Consider the following 19151-nt stretch of genomic DNA (forward strand, 5'->3'; position numbering starts at 1 on the left):
AACCTTTTGCTTACATTTTTTTGTTGTTGCTGTATTTACATGATGCATATGTCAAAAAGGTGTCATATATTATAACTGCAACGGCAATTACAGTGAAAATGACTTTGCAGAATCATTTGTCCTTAACGGCAACTTTATATTTGTCACAAAACTTGTAGTTTCTTCATTGATTCTGTATCAAAATTGTCGAGAAGACCAATTATATGCACAGTTAATTCTTAAAAAAATGTAGCTTAATGTTTGCAGCTGTACAAACTCGTCCGTAAGCTTCAGGCTAAGTCAACACCAGGTGTGTTTGTGAGTGGCAGACGAAGGGCTGGAAACTGTTTCTCAGCAGTGGATATGCTGATTCTTACGACTTAGTAGCTTTTAGACAGACGGGTCCTTTTCTCCAGCCGGAGAAACATGCTGGGAGGACTGCAGACAGGTCAGATGTGTTTAATATAATGCAGCCCAATCGAGCCTTCTACTTGGCAGAAAATGTGAGGAAATGAAATTTAACTTAACGCGATTTATCACAGCAGAAGATGTATGTAACCCTGTGGCATCTTCTGGCAATATAAACCCCATTATTATTATTATTATTATTGTTATTATTATTAGTATTAGTATTTCTGCAAGAAGTGGAGGATGGCTTTACTCAGAGCGCTTTCAAGCACTCGGAACATAAATCACTCTGGATTAAAGTTACACCTCAATACTATGAATGTCCAATGCAACGTGAATGTACATTTCATGCACTATTTATGCTCGCCCTCTGAGGGTTTCTCTATTTGGTTACACTTTAATGGCTGCATCAGCAGCGGGGAGAAGGGCATGCGTTTGATCTCGGTGCGAGTGCCGAGCCCTAAAACCCTCCACACTTCAAAATCAAGCAGTTGTAACAGAATTTGGATTAACCTTTTTCCATCCTGGCAGTCAAATGTGCCGGAAAACCCGGGCCTTTATCTGCTGTATTTCCCAAATGAGCACAGTTTGAGTTCAGCGGTTCACGTTGGAGGGGAACAGGCAGGGTTCCTGGCGCAGTTATTTTGCTCGGTGATTCATGGCTGCGCTGTAACATCACTGTGACGGATGCACATAGAGCAGCGCTGAAAGTCCAGGATCCTCAAAGGGGCTCTGAACCTGTAAATTTCCTGTTTGCTGTTTATTGAGGTGGGGAATGCTCATCAGCTTGATTTACTCGTGGATGTCCTTTCAGTGTCGTGGTAAAGCAGAAGATATAAATGGAGGGTTAGCAGGGAAGAGAGAATACGGGGAGGTGGAAGCTGATTCTGCTGGATAAATAATGATTGAACATACAGTATGCCATGCAAGGTACTGAGAATCCTGAGAGGCTTCTCCAACATTTATGGAGCTCTCGAGCTCAGAGTTTTCAACGTGAGAGCTGACCTGACACAGGATCTCTGGTTCGGGCCGGGAGCTGTCAGGCTGCCATTAGCAACCTTAACACTCGGTTCTGTACGTCTCTGAAATGTTTCTACGCCGTGTTAAGACTGTGCTAAAACTGTCACGGTGCTTGTGAAGTTAGTTAGCTTTAAAATAACTTGACAAGAAAAAGAGCGAGCTCAGCGGAGGTAACAGCACAAGCCGAGAGCATGGATGTGAAACGCACCGTGTGGTTTCTGTTTGATTCTGTTTCCAAAGATGAGAAACAAGCAGATAACACCAGTCAAATAGTACTCGCAATCAGAATTGTCATTTACGTAATTTCTTTGCTGTGTTATGTGGCAGCTTAACTTTGCCAATGGAAACAGACGGTTACTACAGCATGGAGTGCTTTCCTGAGTTCAGAGCTAATGCTAAGCTAATGCTAAATTTTAGCTCGACTGACTGAATTTATTTTATTTGAATGTAATTTATAAACTTTACCTCCTATTTATCTGAAAATATGTGGCGACATTGGTTTACAGCATTTTGAGGGACTTTATTTATCTGTAAAGGAAAACTGGGATTGTTGTAACATTGTATTATGTGTGTTCAGTTTCTTTTAAGTGGAGTTTCACGTTGCATCATCACAACTATATATACGGCACATACTGTCACTACTGCTGGCTACAGTAGTGAGGAAATTTATCATCTCATAACAGGCAAGAGCAGCGGTGCACTTGCCAACGGGCATACTGGTTCGAATCTACATCAGCGAGCTGTCAAAGAAAAACCCATAAAGTTTTTTACTTTGCTTTTTTTTTTTTTTTTTTTTATCAGCCCTCTGTGTGTGCGTGTCATTCGGGGTGCGCTTTGTGTGCGTGACCTAAAAGCAAGACACAAGCTGGCGGGCGAAAAGTTGCAAAGATATACTTGAGGCTTGCAAAGCGTTACCTTACACGGTTGCAGAACGAAGGCAGGCAGACAAACACAGGCAGCAGGGCAAAGAGGTCTAAAAACAGGCAGGGTACAAAAAAAACAAAACACAGGGCAAAGGCTGGAAAACAATGGCACGGGAACTGTGCAAGAACTGTACAATCGGCCCACTGAGGTACGGTTAAACACGGGAGGAATAAACTGGGAACAGGTGAGGTGGGACTCCTGAGGTGAATACACAGAAAAACAAACACGGCTCAGAGCACAACTGTGACACTGGAAACTTTGACAAATATATAATGAGGAATAATTAGCTCGTATAGTCCCTATTGGTTTACCACTGCTCCATATGTTGGTCCGGTCAGACAAGTATTCAATTGCATTTTATCCATCATGAAAACGTCTTGAAATGAACTATTTTCTGCACGTTTACAGAAAACATGAAAATAAAACAAAATATCTTATTGGATTATAGATGTGCTACAACGTGTGGAAATTTCTTCGTCGTTGCAAAGTAAACCTGCTGCAGATCTGTGTTTAATCGATGTCGTCGCCAAAAAAAGGACACGTGCGCGGACAGACGAGCTCAACTGGACTTGTTAATTTTACCACAAAAAGTCGCATATCAAAGCTGAAAATGAGAGAGAAAATAAAATTGTCTAACTGCACTCAATTAATAGAGTTTTACAAGGCTGTAACTCTTTAAACCGATGGACTACTTTTCAGATATATTATTTTTCCTGATTAAAAGCATTAAAAAGGCTCATTTGTCAGAACATTCAGGACTGAGACCCTGAAAGAAAGAGCTCTGAAGGACAGAAAGAGCTACCGTTTCAAAGTTTTCACTGCATTTTCATCACCACATTCAACTCGTCCTCAGCATATTTTTCTCCACTTCCTGCCCAGACTCAGATGGGAAATCAGCTTTGTGTCAGCCACTGGGCCAGAAAGAGGTCTTACCCTTTATGAAATTATTTCCAGGTCAGAAGACGTGTGTGGTTGTGACAGTCATGAAGATATTTTCTAGTCCTGTGAGATAACGTTTGCAGCTCTTGTACTAATTGCGGAAGCCACGTCAACCGTTGAAATTAATTATTTACTCTGAGGCATGTGTGGCTCAGAAGGTCGAGCGGGTTGCCCACTAACTGTAAGGTTGGCGGTTAAATCCTCCGGCCTACTTGCCAAAGTGTCCTTGGGCAAGTCACTGAACCCCAAGTTGCTCGCAATGGCAGACGAGCACCTTCCATGGCAGCTCTGCTGCGTTTGGGGTGTGCATGTAAATGTAAAATTTTAATGGGAGGCAACTTGTAAAGCATTAGAAGACCTCTAATGTAAATCGGTGGTGTGTAAGTGCCGACCGTTTACCACTTAATTAGTGAAGCCACACGAACCATGACAGAGATGATTGTCAGCTGTAACTGTTCAGCCGCTGTTGTGAATATATTATAACCATCTACTTTTTATGCACAGTAAATTGCGCTGTTTTTAAATGAGGAAAAAAAAAATCACATAATATGCATTAAGATTAAACTGATTTCTGATGCATAAAAAAAAAACGTTTTCTGCCATTTACGTGCTTTGAGTCTCTCAAAGCAGCAGAAACATTAAATAATAATAAAAAAATTTGACCTACTTGCGGTAAGAGGGGGAGCAACTGGTATTTCCATTTTTTTTATTATTTTGTGTGAGAAATACATTCATAATCTCTGAAAAAAAAAATTGGGGTTGAAAATGAAGTTGTAAACAAATCTAGTCTTGAGAAAATATTTTGGAAAATTCAAACCCTTAACATTAGGCTTCTTAGGTTTACATGAATGAACTGGAAGGATATTGGTGAAATTTTACTCAAATTCTGCAATATTTATGTAGAGAAATGATATTAGTTACTTTAAAACCTCTCCCAGTTCATTGTTCTCCTACATTCAGTGTCTACCAGCTCGTTTGATGTAAAATTAAAGGCTAATATACAATTCTAAGAATACCCAGGCTGGAAGATGAATAAAAACCTGAGGCTTGTAATTGAAAAGATGCATATGAGATGGCACCTACACTTGTCAGAGAAAGTGAAAGAAAAACAAAGATGTACTGCAAAACAACAGTTGTTTTATCACTCGAGGGAACTGCTAATTTATGGATTAAGTCCAGCACTTACCTCAAATTTAAAAAGACATTGTTGTTGTTTTTTTGCATAGACTTACTTTAATTTCCTGAAGCCACCTGGGAAAACCTTTCAAGTATCACGTTGGCATTAGTAGATTTTTATCATCAAATATTCTCTTTTGTTTCAAGAGTTGTTTTCCTGTAACAACTGCCAACAATACGGGCTTTTATTTGGCGATGAAGTGCAAAGGTGTTGATGTGGAGCTTTCGCAGCAGGATATTAAAATGAAATACAATAGATGCAGAGCTGCAGTGGTGTATGTTTTTATTCATTCCTTAATTTGGCACATTTAGTTTTCAAAACTTTTATACTACATAAATATTGTAATTAGATTTGGCCTGTGGCTAAATTTACTCTTGGCCTGTTGTTACTCAGGGATGATTCAGAGTGATTCAGCTTTTAATTGCATTGTTCATTCCTTTACTTCTTATTAGTGTTAAAGTCAGAGTCCTTCTCCGAAAAACATTACCCGACAGTCATTTTGTGCAAGCAGATCATTACAAACAACGGTTTTAAAGTTAAGCAACTTCTTGCCGTAGCAATGACGACATGACGTCTGTATGATGCGAGATTTTCCTTCTTACGTTGAGGCATGTTGATGGATGGTTCAACACGGATATAACACCTGATTTCAGTGCAGGTGACCAGAGGTCGCTTCCAACTACAAGCTGGGAGTTAAAATAAAAAATAAATAAATACATGTACTGTTGCTATGACAATGAGGGTTGCGTAACTTTAAGGGAGGTGGTAACTTTAATGCACAACACGGTTAAAATCATAATTTTAATTGTTAAATTGTTTTCTAAACAGGGGTGGTAATTTAGGAAACACTCTTATTTGAGGTTATGGTCCATGGCAAGTTTCAACAGCCTCTGAAAGTAATGTTAATATTTACGAGAACAGTGTACGGTTGCTAATGTAGCACCTTCTGATTATGTATAGTGGTACTCTGAAAACCACACACAACAGATAAAATCAAAGTCCCATGAAAGAGAAACCAAAGTCAAACTTCTCTGTGAAAGTTTAGGCAGGAAGGACAGGACAGGCAGGAATCCGATATGAAAGCCGAGAAAGGGCGAGTCTGATAAAATCTTGACGAAACAAAGTAACGACAGCTCGAGATTCTTCATTTATGTAATCTAACCAAGAGATATCTCTGTTTTAGCTCTCGCAGATATTTGGCTCTCAGCCACGGAGGAAACATCCATTAACTAGGCGGATTTTGCTGAAATCTAACCTTCAGGCACTTAGATCATTTGATCTAATAAATCATATCAAACACAAATACTCACAAATTTACAGGTTTCTGTGCAGCTTACGCATATGAACTGACTACTAAATACTCCCTTTGCTTCCGTATGCACTAATTCACTGAAATAAATCAAAACAAAACACTGAATGCGTTATGTGTGTTCATGTACTGCCTGGAGCCAGTTGTAAAAAATATATTTACATGCATGCAAGTCAGTTAGAAGAGATAGTAAATACGACTTGTGTTTCATGCAGCATCAGTGTTATGAAGACTACAACCACTAGACTTCTCGACTCACCTGAAGTCACTCCACAAGAGTTACTGTTACTGTCGACTCTGTCAGGCGGTTAGGACACGGTACATTACTTATCCAGCAGAGCGTCGTGCATACCTTTTGTACAACCTCGTTTCCCAAAAAGTTGGGACGCTGTGTAAAATGTGAATAAAAACAGAATGCCCCGGTTTTCAAATCCTGCAAACCCATATTTAATTGCAAATAGACCAAAGACAACATATCAAATGTTGAAACTGAAAAATTCTATTGTTTTGTGAAACATGTAAACTTATTTTTAATTGATGCCAACAACGCGTCTCAAAAAAATTGGGACAGGTGCATGTTTACCATTGTTTTGCATCACTTCATCTTTTAACAACGCTGTAAACGTTTGGGGACAAAGGAGCCTAGTTGCTGGAGTTTTGAAAGTGAAATGTTGTCCCATTCCTGAAATAAGCAAGGCCTTCCCTGAAAAGTCTGGGTGGCAACATATGTTGCTCCAAAACCTGTATGTAAATATATATCTCATGACGCTAAATAAAACCTGTACACACAGGTTTTATTTAGCATCAATGGTGCCTTCCCAGATGTGCAAGCTACCCATGCCATGTGCACTAAAGTATCCCTATACCGTCACGGATGCTGGCTTTTCAACTCAGCGCTGATAATAAGATGGGTGGTCCTTCTCCTTGTTGTTTTTAAATTGTGTGTTCTCTCTCTTCTGTGATTCTCAGAGATATGTCACTCTCCGCTAGTGTCCAATCTACTGCCATCGTCCTTCAGAAGCTCCTCCCAGCTGTCCAGCAGCCATGGGCCCGGCTTCGCTAAGCTTAATCGAAGAGAAGGTGAGTATCTGTATTTACTGCATTCACCGAGGCTGAAATCTTTCTTTTATTGGGTCAATAAATCACACTTCATTAGCTTTCAACTACAATTCCTCTAAATGTTGGACTGTACTTCTTGCCACTGTTGAGGGAATCAGCACACGCAGCAATACTTTTCATATTAACACTATAAAATGAGTGTTAATACAAAACTGCAGATTTTAGTTTTTGTTTTTTTCATTGTTTTATCTCAGCAGCCCACGCACAACTCTCGATATGAAACTGTAGGCAGCTGTGGATTTAAATCTAAATGTTTTTGAATATCTTATATAATTTCAATTCAATTTTGGCCTTTCTGCCTTTCCGTTATTCAGTTTATTCTCTGTATTGCTGCCTCCACCCACCACACATGGTCTTCGACCCGACACGCTCACCCCACCTGCTCCCAGTTCCTCAATCTGCCCCACCTGCAGCCCTTCAGTGTACTTTACCTCCAGTCTGCACCTACGAGTTTGTCAAATCAGCCTGTCTCAACATTGAGTGTTTGGGTGCTTCCCCTTGATAAACTGTGACAAAGTCAACATTTGCAAGTAGATAAAGTCATAAATAGGGATGGGATTAATTAGCTTTTGTTGCTGATGTCATGCTTTCATCATCTTTGCTTAGAGATTTGTTTACATCATAGCTTAACAAATCCGGGTATTTTGCTGTTGGATCTAAAATGTAACCACATCCAAATCTCAGCCTCTATCTCTTCGAGAGCTTTATCTTAAAATAATAATCTACTATGGATCCACAAATCTTACACCGGCGCTGCTCTAAACCACAATACCCTCCCACTGTAGAGGCTCGCTTCACTCGTGCAGTTTGGAGCTGTGCACGTGAATTGCCCAAACACGCCTCGGTGGTATCTGTCCTTAAACCATATTTTATACCCCTCTTAACCCTTAACCTCGCTGTAGGAGAATACAGGTAAATTAAGGATGAACTTCACATCATGATGTATGACTGATCATTTAGGGGACTGGATGTTGCTGTTCGTAAGAAACAGGAGCACCCTCAGGCCTGAGACATGTGAGGCAGACCATGATGTGATCTTTTAACTATTTCATCTCTCCCTCAGCTACACTCACATATATAATTTAGCAGTTTAACATCAATAAATTATTGCTGCATCCCTGACTTCTTCTCTCTCCTACTCTTTTTTTTTTCTTTCTTTCTTTTTTTTCAACTTCCAGTTCTTTCCAGATTAAATAAGATGCAAAAGGAAGTTTACCTTTGTTCTGTGTGACGCTCATGACACGGCACGCAGCATCTCCGTCGGGGGGAGAGAGTGAGGTGGTTGTTGCCTCAAACCTGCAGGATTTTGGAGAATTGTATTCAGCTGTATTAGAAATAGTAAGATTATCACATTGCAAAAGGTAAAAACAAAACTGGTATGTGCTGTTACAGGACTGTTGAGAACACGTGTGCATTTTTGCTGCATACTAGCAGCTCATTTCACTGGTTTACGCAACAACAACAAAAAAACGAATGGAAGCGCTCGCTGTGATGTCTTTGTCTTCGACGCAACAAGGGATCTGAATGATTTCCACCACTGGGGAGACTGCAGGAAGTGCAGCCCGCAGGTTGCCGTTTTGTTCGGTGCGTTTGATGGCGAAAGCTGTGAACAAACACGCCTGCTGTGTTCCCTCACTTCTGTCAACCTGCTCTGTCTGTTTACCAATCTGGGTTTGATCTGCATAAAGGAGGATGTGATGATTCTAAAAGAGGATCAAGTGTGTGCGGCACGGCGTAAAGTTGGTTCTTTTTGCAGAGCTGGAAAAAAAAAAAACAGAGATGCCAAAGAAATGAAGAGGCAATGAAACGACATGGAGACTGACTGTGTTCGGCACCCAGACACAGAAACTAAAGATGCGGAATACAAATGTTTTTTTCTGGCAGCACAGCTTTAACACCTGTAGTTAGAAAAGTATTAATGGTATGGATTCAAACTGTGCACACTGAGCTGCAGCTGATTTGCATGCAAACAAAACAACATATATTAAATGTGCAAATATAAAAGCGGTAGCACCTCTGAGATGACATGAGAGCTGTGAGTGCTCCCCATCCTCCTCCCTTTCATTATGGTTGAGAGTTTAGCTCATTAGCTCTTGCAATTGCTCATCACTAATGTCTTGCTAACAAGACCAGGTTACAAAAGCTTCATCAATTCTCTGTTCTAGATCTGAATTGAAAGTTAAGAACTGAATTTGGTTGATCAATAAATCTTCATTCAAAAGCAAAACACACTTCTGAAGGAATCCATAATGTAGAAAAAAAAATATGCCTCATAGAATTAAAGATAAAAACTGCTTTAATTTCAAAATCCTAGCTGGTCTCCGAAGTAATGGCTGAATAAATTAAGGGCTCCTGCTCGGTTACGTCTCCTGCAGCTGGTGCTCGCACTCCTCATACTCTATAGGCGTCCTCCGAGGAGCTGCCTCGTTCAGAGTTAATTTACCAGCAAAATGGGCAGAGACTCACACGGCACAACACACAGATCTGTTTAAGAAGCGTAGAGTTATTTTTGCTTCCCGCTGAGATCTCTGCAGCACTCTTCATCTGAGAGGGTATTGTTAAGTATGCAAATTATGCTCAGATCATTTATTTGCCATCTTGTATATCTTTTATCATTGTTTACTTGTCAAAAGTCTGTTAAATACAAGATGCATGTTCTTTACTTTACGCAAGCTTGATTTAAAAGATGTATGAGCTATTCAAGTGAATTATTCAAATAATAGACTAAAGTCCCCAAGTTTAGGATTTGAACATTTCTGCAGCTCCTGTTGGAGATATATACGTTAAAAAAAAAATTAAAAAAAATAAAAGACATTTCAATGAGCTGAAGGAAACAGAAATTGAAAAAACTATGAAATTTCATTGATCGGTGTTGCTGCTTCTGCTGCAGCACTGCTGGTTGTTATTTAATCTGTTAAATCTATTCATTCTGTGCAATTTATGAGACTCAACATGAAGGGAAACAAAGCTCGATGCTTCTTCATAATGAAAAGTGACGTTTATCCTAAAAATGTTTATCATATGCTACGAACTACAAAGTCTAAGGGGTAATGAAGAAATATTGCTTTCTGTTGTGCATGTTTTTATTTTATGAAATCTCTACACAAACATTATTCTCTAAGTGCTAACTGAAAATCTCTCAGTTGGAGCTCTACATCCTCCTCATCCTGATGTAGTTTGTACTGCGATGCTGACAGGATCTATTGATATCCAGCCAAAGACATCTAAACTACCAGCTTCCTTCTGTTCAAAATGTATTTCAACACATTTTATTCTGGGCAGACAGATAAAGTCTATCTTTGAGGTTAGGTTCAAAACACTTGTCTATAGTTGTACTTTAATTAGTTATCAAAGTTAAAATATCTCCCTTGGGAGGAAAATTCCTGCGTAAAACTCTGGTCACTTAATTTTTACATGACACTGCGGCGGTATTCTTCTAATGTGCATCTTGGTGAAAATCTTTAAACTTGCTCCTATTAGAAGATGCAAAGCACCAAATAGCAGCAAGTGATTTTCCTTTAATTTCTACTGCTACCAACTGGCTCAATTGGCAGGGAACCAAGACTCACAACTTTTTTTTTTATAAAGAAAAACTGACACCACATCGATATAATTTAATATCGGTCTCCACTAAAGGAACCGGAGTGACAAAAGGATGACACTGATGTCGGTCTGTGGATGTCGTTATTAATCAGAGATTTGTCTTCAAAGTCACCCAAGAGTCCAAGTTTTAAATATGGAGAAAAAACTTTTATAACTGAAACAAGCTGTTTTAATATCTGTATGAATTATGGCCTGTTATGACTTATTGGTAAAATAATAACACTTCTATCTTTGTGAGGACCATTTTTGTACTTCTTAACCAGGCTGTTTGAGGTTGAAGTAGAAGTTTTATGGTTTGTTTTGTAGCCCCCCCCCCAAATGACATCCCAATGTTGCATATAGCGGAGGTGAAGGCGAATGGCGGATTTAATAGGTCAAACCGTGGGTGAAGTAAATGTCGTTGTTTTTTTACAACGGTATCTTCTGTTTAAATAATATTGCAGCGGGGTGTGGGATCTTAGTCAGCTGGGGACTGAATAAGCTCTCGGTCAATCACTGGGAACCTGACAGAGCAATCATGTAACATGTAGCCTTGTGATTGTGACACAGCAGTGATAGGGGTGGGTCCTCCTCTTTGTGTGCAGGAGGCTTGGAGGGACATGTCCAGGCTAGTCTCACCCCAGCTTGAGAGAGCTCCTGTGTGTCACTGAATGTGTGCATTTCTGACTGAGCGATAACATCTTCTGCCTCCATTTATCCATTCGCTACAATATGTTGGATTCATGTTAATGTGTATTTAAAGACATTTAAATTTGGGGGGAAAAAATATGAAAAATTGTCTAATCAACCAAAAATTTCACAGACCCCCTGCAGTACCTGTTGAAGACCTTTGATATAGACAATAGATTGTGTACAAAAATGGACGCAGTCGCCGTGTCCAAAAAGTAAAGCCAAAGTCTTAAAGTGCAGTACCACCAAGGGCCACTAGAGGCTGGCTAAAACAAAACAAAAAACGGTCTCCAATACACTCTGATGCAAAAGGCATCAAGTTCTCTCATAAAATGTTAATGAAATGAATTCCAAAATTAATTATGTACTAGGCCTCAAAGAAGGGTTTTGGGGGCGTGTCTACAGTTTGATTGACATGCCTGTGAGGCAAAGAGTATGTTTGTGTGAGACAGTGTGGGACACCTACCAATACTGAGAGGCAGTCCAAAATCCATTTTGATATCTATTCAACATTAAAAAAAAAATTAAAAAAACACGCAATAGACAATGCAGGTTACAGATTTGATCTCAAGCATGTGAAGAACTAAGCAAATATTTGATTTGGATACAACTTTCCAAACTCCCACTTTAAGTACACACAGTAAGCATGAAAGGAAGGAGGACCGGGATGCTGCACAGTGTAGCGAACAACAGTTATTTCAGCTACTGTGTCTTTATCTGTCTGGAAATGTCTTTTCAAAGCGTCTGTCCTGCAGTGTTGACTTTTGAAAACTGGAGCCAGTCAAAGTGTGAAACATGGGGCAAGGGATAGAAATGCTGTGCAGTCCCACATAAAGAGGGTCACCTGGTGACCCCACCCGGGCTGCAGTCAGGTTACCGGTGTGGGAGGGCAGCATGGTGTCCTCGAGTTCTCAGTCAGATCGACCCCCTCGGTCAAATATGGTCACTTTTGGCTCCAAAGAAACCGAGCTGATGAAATGAAAACCACACTTTACAAACCATCGGGTGACACTTTATATAAACATAGTTTCTGTGTATGGGTTGGAAATGTGCTGCCTCATCCTTGTGTATCACATTAACAAAATAAGGACCCATTTGTAAAAACATTTCTCCAAAGTACAACCAGTGGTCAAAAATCTCCATAGGTTGCCTTTAAGGTTAAGTATCCATGTAGTGTTTGTAAAGAGATAAAAGGGGCCAGGTAAGAGAATTAATGATAGAGATGGGTTCAAAGTAATACATTATGCATTATCGTAAAGGTCCTCACGGGTGTAGAAATGCAGACGCATGCGTTTAGTGAAATCCATCCCCATGAGCACACAAAGCACGCACCTTTTGGTTTTTTAATTATTTAATATATCTTCATCTTGTGGGCCTTTGCCCTGTACTCAGATAATCTGCAGGTCTGCTACGAACTGACTTCCCTTTAATATTGTATAGCACTTGCAGTGTTTGTCTGAAATGCCTCATCTGCAGCTTATGTTATCCACCTGAAGCTACTGATTAAAATCCTTTGACTGTTCGAATTCACACATGAAACAAAGGAGCTGATAAAACATGTGCTTTTTTTTTTTTTCAACCACAGAAGAGTTTGAGTCTGATGAAATGAGTCAAATAAGATTTGTCTTCTTTTAAGGAACAACTGAAAATGTTCTTGTTCTTTTTAATGCAGGAGTAGATGCAGCAGATCTTTCTGTATAGCTGAGTTTTAATGAATTTGAATCCCCTTCAATTCTCCAGCACTCTTAACTATCCTCCTTGAGAGAAGTGGAAATTAAATGATATTATCAATGTCTGGTCATCCTGCTGGTTTAACGCATATAATATTATTTTGCACTGAGAGGTAAAAATCAGTTCTTAATGCTTATGGATGTTTTTTTCTTGTCACTTCTCTCTCTGCCCAGGAGCTGGAGGCTGGTCTCCTCTGAGCTCAGACAGGTATCAGTGGTTGGAGGTCGACCTCGGCGGGCGCACACAAATCACCGCCGTCGCCACGCAGGGTCGCTACGGCAGCTCCGACTGGCAGACGGGCTATCTGCTGATGTTCAGCGACACGGGACACAACTGGAAGCAGTATCGACAGGAAGGCACCATCGGGGTGAGTTCAGTTGTGTTGAAACTGCTGTGTTGCTACGGAAACCGTAGAAAGAAACCGAGTCGTCGGTATTAAGTGAGTCTGCACCTGCAAAGACACAAGCAGAGTCGATTTCAGCCATTTTCAAAAAGATACTGTGATCTGTTGTTGAAAGAAAAGCACCTGTGGTAATACATTTTCACCCATATTTAAACAGAATTTCCAGATAAATAAAAAATCACAGGTACTGCTGAGAGTTGTGGGCATAAAGATAAACTTTTGGTTGTGCTGAATCTCCCGGTGGTTTCCATTGAAGTACAGAGGGAAAGGTTACGAAGAGATTTAAAGACCCTCAGTCAAACCTCCATCAATGGAAAACCAGACAGCATTTATGTTAATTTAATGTGATCATTTATGCATTTATGGATTTATTCCCTTAAGCATCTTTCCATTTCATTTTATTGCATTTTATCTCTTCAATGATCAATACACCAACTTTCTCACCTCAACCGAACCTAAAAATAGTTGTGACACTTTTGTTTTCATTGTTTCCTCTCAGGTTTCTTTTTGTTTGATATTCAAATACAAATTTGGACGAGAAACATGAGGATAGAAACCCACATGTGGGTGACAGTGAGATACAATACCAGGACTTTGAAATGGAAGCGGTTAAATGAAAGTCATCACTGTTGATTTTCTTATGTAAACCTGTGGTTTTACTGTGATGTGTCAAATTGTCACCTGTGAAAAATGTGAAAAAATGCTGCTAATTCAACATCAGTGTTAATTTAAAGGCTGTTAGGAACCATATTACATAACATGTTATCGGCCAATTTTCAACATCTGCATCCATCAGCTTGACTAAAATGTCGACTGGTTGTCAAAAACAGGAAAAAGCTTCTGGAACGTATGGCCCTCTGAACACATGTCTGCACAAATGAAGTATAACAAGTGTTAAAGATGTTTTTTTTGTTGTTGTTTTTTTACATTTTATAGACTTACTGAGGGTTTAAGACCAACTCAAACTGATTGTGGTTTTTTAACCTGACAGTAACTTGAATATTAACAACGGAGCAAATATTCTGCTATTGTAAACACAAAAACAAAACAGTGCAGCAAAAAGACAGTGTATTGGTCACTTTAAATGGTACTTTAGCCATTTACTTGCCTAAATACATAACTACTGACATCATAAAGCAGCTACTGTCCATCAAAACTTACCACAAATGGTCGGTGTCTGAAGGAAGTTTACTTAAAAATCAGATAATCATAAAATAATTAAAAAAAAAAAAATACTGCAAGACACACGGGACTGTTTGAAATGTTACTGTTAGTGGGTACTGCAGTTTCTCATAATAAACTGTCCAAGACACTGCAAAGAACCAGCACATATTCAGGGAGATATCTTTTTAATAAGCCCTCACAAAAAGAGCAGAAACATCCTGCAGACAGCATTTAAACCTGAACGAGCGCCGGGCACCACCTTTTCCACGAGCCTGCACTTCATTACCAGCCATCATTAGTTTTTCTCTCTCAATGATGAGTTAGGTTTTATCAGATAGGCTAACTTAACCCCATGAATAATAAAAAAAAAGATTGCAAGGCACAGTGCTGCACCGCAGCAGCGCAATTAATTGAAAATCTGCTTTCACTGAGCTTTCAGACGTTCATTCTGCCCGGACAGAAAATTCAAGTTGTATGTCAAGGAAAACCCTCCAATCTATTCAAATTTACCAAACCCAAAGGACTTAGCATCTCATTTACTCACATAAATTCTTTCAATTTTTTTGTATTTCTTTTTCCAAGGGTTCTCTCACACACTGTGCTAATCACATTACACTTAGATGCTGAGTAAAGCCATCAAATCTATCTCGCAGCACCTGTTATAAGAAAGAAAAGCGTCCCTGTTACAGTGACGATGTGACTAACAGCTTCGTTTGAAAAGATTGTGAGAGGTAAGAGTTTCTCACAGCGAGGGCAAAACTAATGTCAACTTATGTCTCCTTCTGAGAGACAACAAAAAAAAAAAAGGCTCCTCGCCGCTTAAGAGCTTGTTGATTTCACACCCGGCATGAAAGCGGGATAAATCCGCAACATGTTCTCAAAAGTCCCTCTTAAAGCTCCACACATTAGTCAGCCCAGTTTATTATGGCATTCGGGGTACATAGTCAACCGCTAAAGCTGCTTCATCAGTCACAATCCCTCCAGGACCTCTCTTTCCTTTCAGTTTAGAGGACAGAGTTTGTGAGTTATAAAGTGCTAATTCTCTAATTTCCTCATCCTCTCTCCTTTTTCACGCTTGGCATCAACCGCGAAAGGTGTAACAGAGCAGATGGTGTTGGGAGTGCACACCTATACACTCCCCTCTGATCAGGGAATACAAATTCCTTAAGTGTTAATGGAAGGAAAGGTAGTGGACAGATTTCCCTACAGGACACGTAACGATTCAGATTCATGTGCATCGTGCTGAAATGCAAAAATGTTCTTCATGTGCCTCAAGTCAGAACATCTGGAAACGTTTAACAAACGCTTTTGTGATCACCTTTGCAACTTTAGCACATTTTTTGGACAACAGAAAGAAGTCACAGGGAGAGGAAGAGTGGTGGGAAGCAACGATTGTGTTCGTAAGGGTGAGAGACTTGCACGCGAGCGGCATTGTTAACCAAGTTCATGGGGAAATTGCAAATGCTCAAAGACCGGTGGCAAAGATGCTGCTGTTGATTGAGTACTTCCCCACAGAGCTTGTAGGTTCCTGCAGTTTGCAAGTACAGTACATCGATTCTGAACGTATCAGTGAAATGTTCAGTGTCAACATATTTGTTTGCCACCAAATTCTCCTGGTTTCAGTCAAGCTCGCTTGTGGATATTATTTCACAGCACTTTGTCAGAGCTATGAAGACATTGTGGTTTGGTTTAATACAGAAAAAGTCCACAGTGATACAATGCGGTACACAAAACGACATAATTTTTTTGAATGGTAATTCCATTTGCTTCTGGGACTCCCCCTCAAAACTGCCTTCTGCCTTACTTTACCCTTCACTCTGCAACTAAAGACTCTCTTTGGAGGATTTTCTACTTCTACACAGGTCATATATCAAATGAGGCACTTCTTCTCCTCAGCAGGAAACAGTCGTTTGTGTAGGTTGAGGTATTTGAAGCAGTGAGAACGGCGGAACATTTCACACTGTAAATGGACTTGAATTGTCACTCTGTGCAACAATAGCTCCCCGTCCCACTTTTTAACATTCAGCCACATTTAGATCACAATGGCACAAAGAAATTGTCATATTTAGTATTGATCCTGTTCAGAAATTCTCTTTTATCTCGCTCACCTCCGTCGGAAGACCAGAGGTCGAGATCGGCCACGGAGCAACAGCCCGAAGCTAGCAGGGATTCAGTGGTTTGTTCAAGGACATTTCTGCCGGGTAGATGTCCTCCATTTGAAGGACATCGCTCACTAAACCACCCCGCGGCTCCTTTATTTCCAAACAAGGCTGAATTATTTCTAGTTCAGGTTGAGTTTAGAGTATTTGCATATATATTAAAAATAAAGGAAGTGATCAAAGTTGGTACAGAATAACTTTTCAAGTGAAATGCTTTGATGGAAAGGGGCAAAAAGGAAAGGAAATCAAGAAAAATCTGAGGAAAAAGAAGACTGGAGCACAATAAAATACATATCAGAGTTGTGACAAAGATCCAAACTCAAGACTCCAAAAAATAAAAACAAAAGCGAGGTTAAGATAAAAAAAAATAAAAAATTTAAAATTAAAAAAAAAAAAGAGAGATTCAGTGTTACAAAAATCTGACAAATAAAGCACAGGGAACAGACTGAAAAAATAAGCATCAGAATCCAAAACATAATAAACATCCTCATTTGTTGGAGTTCAGGTTTATTCTCCCACTTTGAGGTTGGAACTTTCTCTCTTCCAAGATGTTCATGAACATGACATAAGCGCGCACACAATTTGACAAGCAGGTCTCAGGTAACACCGCTGGCGGGGAAGGGCGGCTGGTTGAGAGCAGCACAAAGGGGAAAAAAACAATACAGTCACTTTCCTCTTTCACTAACTAACAAGGCCTGAAGGCAGACTTCTACTAACACTATGGGAGTGCCAAATACAACCGGTTTATAGGGCGTGGAAATAGTGAACAGCCAGACTGATTACACTAGAGAAAATACCTCAGACCTCGTGACACAACTATTTTATTTTTACATCACAGTGAAAGCAGACTAAAAGATAAATACGCTAAGACCATATTCAAAATATTAAGTCCAAACTAAAGGTTAAAGCAAATACAGTGTGTGCTCGGATCGCAGAGGTTAATAAATGTTCATCTCTACGGACCAAGTGTTTACCAAAGCGTCTAATACATATAAAACTACAACTACTGCTTCACAGATCTAATTTTCTACTTGATTGAGAAACCGTTCACCAGGAACGAGGCCCTATATCTCCACAATATTCCCTTCATTAGCAGCAAAATCAAACACATCACCTCTCACGGGCGCCTTGGGAGGATTGCAGTTGAACTTCAGTAATAAGCTCAAGTAAAATGAAAATCCACAGGGAGAAATATCAGTGGACAGATGGATGCATGAAAAGGGAAAAGCCGCAGAACGAGCTGACTTTTTATTTTTTTATGTGGTTCTTTCCAGGCGTTTCCAGGTAACAGTAACGCAGACAGTGTGGTCCAACACAAGCTCCAGCATGCGGTGATCGCTCGCTACGTCCGACTCATCCCTCTGGACTGGAACCCCAACGGGCGGATCGGACTCAGGCTGGAGACCTACGGATGTCCTTACAGTCAGTTTGGGCTTCTTTTTTTTTTTTTATTCTCTACTTGCAGAAATTCAGTGAAAACATGACAGAAGTTTGACCGCCTACCTTAATGCTAGCGCCTTATTGTTTGACATCATGAAACGAGACATAAGATTCAGTATTTTTGTTGAAGTTCGAGTCATTTTGAAGCATTTTTACCATTGATATCTCTATTAAAATTTAACATCTAATGACTCTGCCAGGTTCACATAATTAATCAAGTGATGCACGATTGATTTCCATAATCTACGATGGCATTCGTGCTATTTTGATTTCTGTGAACTAAGTTGTTTTTATTCATCCATCCGTATCCTTTTTATCAGACACAAATGAGAAGAAGGTGATCATGCGCCCTCCAGTATTACACTTAATTTATGATTTCTTCTGATGGAGCAGTGAGACGTAACAAGAACATATTTGTTTATTAGTTTCATTAGCTTGTATTGCAACTGTGCCACCTCACCCAGACAGTATTTGTGTGCTTTAGCATGCAGGATGTCAAATAAATCGAAAGTCTCAAGGTGCAAATGAAAAGTATGCATAAAAATATATATGCATACAACCTACATACAGCCCTAAATGGAGATGAGGCTAAGAAAGAGGAAATGAGGACTGAGCGCCAGGTAAGACTGAGGGAGCCCAGCTGGGTCCTGAGGCATGACCAGTAGAACCAGAACCAGCATGTGAAGAGATGAAGTGAGGATAGAGGAGACGGGAGAGGACACGGCCGTGACACGAGCAGAAAACCTGCCTCCTCTTCTGTCTGCTGCTTCCCAGAGAGAAGTTTAATGATGTTACATGAACACCGGCAGGAGTAGCGGGTCCATGATGAGTCCAGCCAGCGTGAAGAGATCCCCTTCTTCTCTGCACCCAAACAGCATCTCTGCAGACTTGTCGCGCAAACACATCTGTGCAGTCATAAAAAAATTTAAAAAAAATACAAGCCAGGTCCAACTGGGTGGACGAAGGCACTGAAAAAGGAGAACGCTGCATGCCTTGCAAAAGACAGAACATTGAATATTGTGATATTAAAACACAAAACAACTAAAGTCTGAAAAGAAACTCTACATTTCACTATATTGGGATAAAAGTTACAGTTTTGTAGTTGTT

General features: G+C 39.9%; 1 pseudogene; it reads left to right on the forward strand.

Moving 5' to 3' along the window:
• Nucleotides 1-19151, forward strand: part of LOC138629287 (contactin-associated protein-like 4) — a 95094-nt pseudogene that overhangs the window by 41809 nt on the left and 34134 nt on the right.

Source organism: Brachyistius frenatus, unplaced genomic scaffold, assembly GCF_029030835.1.
Source record: "Brachyistius frenatus isolate BFR_SWC_R1_liver_20210118 unplaced genomic scaffold, ASM2903083v1 Contig_113, whole genome shotgun sequence".
In the NCBI taxonomy this organism is placed as follows: domain Eukaryota; kingdom Metazoa; phylum Chordata; class Actinopteri; family Embiotocidae; genus Brachyistius; species Brachyistius frenatus.